This window comes from Triticum aestivum, chromosome 3A, assembly GCF_018294505.1.
Source record: "Triticum aestivum cultivar Chinese Spring chromosome 3A, IWGSC CS RefSeq v2.1, whole genome shotgun sequence".
NCBI classification, from domain to species: Eukaryota; Viridiplantae; Streptophyta; class Magnoliopsida; order Poales; family Poaceae; genus Triticum; species Triticum aestivum.
The window spans coordinates 655359329-655362777 of record NC_057800.1 but is presented as its reverse complement, the minus strand read 5'-3'; positions in this window follow the sequence as shown (position 1 = coordinate 655362777).

The following is a 3449-nucleotide window of genomic DNA, read 5'->3' as shown; positions in this document are numbered from 1 at the left end:
GATAATTATTCGGTGACCCCTGGAACTCAGATGGTGTTCGAATATAGTCATCCAATATATCAATATTTATGTCTCGACCATTTCGAGACTCCTCGTCATGTCTGTGATCACATCCGGGACTCCGAACTATCTTCGGTACATCAAAACACATAAACTCATAATACCGATCATCATCGAATGTTAAGCGTGCGGACCCTATGGGTTCGAGAACTATGTAGACATGACCGAGACACGTCTCCGGTAAATAACCAATAGTGGAACTGTCGGAGTAATGGGTCATGGGTAGGCTAACCTGAGCCCCGGAACCTTTCAAGACATCGGGGCAGGTTGCGCCCGTCAAGACCCCAGGACGAAGAGCCGCCTTCTGAGAAGTCGGCGGCAAGGCGACCGACTGCCCACTCGCGGCCGAGTCCCGGGGACGACTTCAGGATAAGCCGACTCCTGACTGGAGACTTCCAGAGAAGCCGGCCTTGGGGACTCGGCCCGCGACTCCAGCAAAACCCCACGTCCTCATCAAGAGGGACAGGACAGGGGAGTGGCTACAGTGAAGACTGCTCCCACCCCTTTCCAAAGGCAGGCATGGTCACAGTACGCCGTACCCGAGGACATCTCCGTGCGGCATGGCACTGTTGCCATGATGGCCCTGATATCAGCACCGGTGGACCGAATCCTACGCCCACAACGGCTTGTCTGTACGACCTTCGGGCGGTGGGTCCTACCGGCCAGCGGGATCCTAGAAGACGGAAAGTGCGCCACAAGTCGGACCCGTCGGGAGTCGGCCCCCGAGAGTCGGCCGGCTCCTCCCCCGGGCCCCACGCACCATTAACCAGATGTGATGGGAAGTGGCAATAGTGCTCGCCCGCTAGGCGGCGGGGCTGTTGCCACGACTCCGTGACGAAGCCCGCGTCATTAGAAGCACGGCTACAGTAATCAGCAGCCGGCAAGACCCACCCGTGGCGGACGCGGCCTGTCGGCTCCGTACCGGGCCAGTCAGCAGGGCCCACCAGTCGGCGGGCCCCAGCAGTCGGCAGAGAAGACGGAGGCCGGAGGCACCGACGGCTGGGCCTGCGCCTAGCCGGATTACCATTGTACCCCTGGGGGGCGGGTAGGCCTATATAAACCCCCCAGGGCACCCATGCAAAGGGTTGGAATCCATTAGCACTAGACCAGACCATACAGGAAGGAGAGAGTTAGCCTTGCCTTCTCCTACCTTCAGGAAACAGCTCTAGGAGCAATCGTGTAAACACTTTGCCATAGTGATCATGCGGAGACCCCGCAGAGCAGCAGTAGGGGTATTATCTCCCCGGAGAGCCCTGAAGCTGGGTAAGATTCGCCGGCTTCCATGTCTTCGCCTCATCCCGTTTCCAGGCACCGGCGACGTTCTACTCGCCCCCACCATGATAAGCCATCCTTTGGCATATGTCGCACCCAACCCCCGACATTTGGCGCCCACCATGGGGCCTGGTGCACCGTCGTCTGGAGACCTGTTCTGGACGGGAACCCTTTTCCTCCCTGGCCAGCGCAGCCAGCGAGGCACGCCAAACGGAGTTTGCACCGACGCACTGCACGGCGTTGAGATCGCCTGCGCAGCTAGCCGCCTCGCCGAACTTGTCGGCGAGGTTTGCATCTCCGACGAACCTGCATCCGACGCAGGCACGGGCGGCTCCGAAAGCCTCCTCGCGGGCCTCCTCGATCAACTCCACGTCGCCGGCGAGCCTACCGTGGACTTGGAGTCTGTAGGTTCCACCGACCCGATGTTGGTCGACTCCGACACCGCGTCGCTCGACACGTTCCCCACTAATGTGGTGGTCTACGACGAGCCTCTCCCTCGTGCGGAGAGCGGTGGAAGCACCATCACCGAGGTGCTCGTCATCGGTCATGACAAGCTCCCTGGCGGAGGAGCGCATGATCCGCTTGGCGCGGCGCTACAAGACCTGACTGCACCCATTCAGGAAGACGCTGACGCAGAGACGTTGGAGGCGCGCCGCCTTCAGCTCGTCGAAGGCGCGAAGAAGCTGGCTAGCATGAGACGCTTGTCAGAAGCCTACCAGCGAGAGATGGATCGCGCTATTGGCGGCTCGCCGGCCCCCACGGGGCCCAGCCGCCTTGGCGCGGTCCAGCAGCGCAGCGTAGCCATCGCCAACCTGTTCGGGGCAAGCCGCCCTGTGTACGCCACCCCCGCGGAGAACATTCGAGCCGCCCAGGCGGCGGCGGACGAGCTGGACAATTTCAAGGGCGAAGAGCGCCGCCTGATGATGGAGCGAGTCCAGCGGCTCCTCGACGCAGCTGCCGCACAGAACGAGGCCGGCTGCCGCTCGGAGGCGCCGCAGCGGCAAAACGACGACCTTCGCCGAGACCAAGGCGCGACGTCTCGGACACCGACTGACGGTGCCCGAGGAAGAAGAGACAAGGATCTGGCTGTCAGCCACAGTAGGACTCACATTACCATAGAGCGCGATCGAGACGGCCGCCCGAGAGCAGTGGAACGACGGGACGACTGTCCGCCTCCTCCTCCTCGCAAGGAGAGGCGAGTCTCCCCGCCGCCTGTTGATCATCCGACTCTTGGCGACTACCTTGGCCACCGAGAGGGAGTCGAGGAAAACGACGCCCGCCACCGGATCGACCGGCTTCACCGATCCCTAGCGCTGGAAGAAGAAGACGAGTTGGGTCCACCTTGTTTCGGGCCCTGCATTCGAGACGAGCCCTTTCCCAAAGGGTTCACGCTCCCAAGAGACACGCCCAAGTACACCGGCTCCATAAAGCCGGAAGACTGGCTAGTCGACTACTCCACGGCTATCAGCATAGCGAATGGCAACAAGCGTGTCGCCGTAAAATACGTTCCGCTCATGCTCCAGGGCACGGCCCGGACATGGATGAACAGCCTGAAGCCCCGCAGCATCAACAGCTGGGTCGACTTCACCGAAGCATTCGTCCGCAACTTCACCAGCATGTACAAGCGTCCTCCCAAGCCTCGTCAGCTCTCCTTGTGCATGCAAGGTCCCGACGAGTCGACTCGCGACTACCTCACGCGTTGGGCCGAGTTTCGGAACTCCTGCGAGGGCGTGCACGAGGTGCAGGCTATTGAGTACTTCACCGCCGGGTGCAGAGAAGGCACCCTCCTCAAGCACAAGCTCCTCTGCGACGAGCCAGAAACTCTCGATGAGCTGCTGATCATAGCAGACAAGTACGCCACGGCCGACTCCTCCATGAAGGCGGAGATTCAAGTTAGCGCAACTGGCAAAGTGGCCCCTCAAGATCCAAGAACTCCGGCGGGAGACGCCAGTCGGCGGCAACAGCAGAGCAACCACAAGCGCAAGGCCCCGCAGCCGGCTTCCAGCAGCCAGCAGGTTGTGACAGTCAAAGCCCAGCAGCCGGATGGGCAGCTTCCACCCAAGCAACAGAAAGGTGGCAAGCCCAACTGGTTGCCGGCCTTCTCCTACGAGCAGACT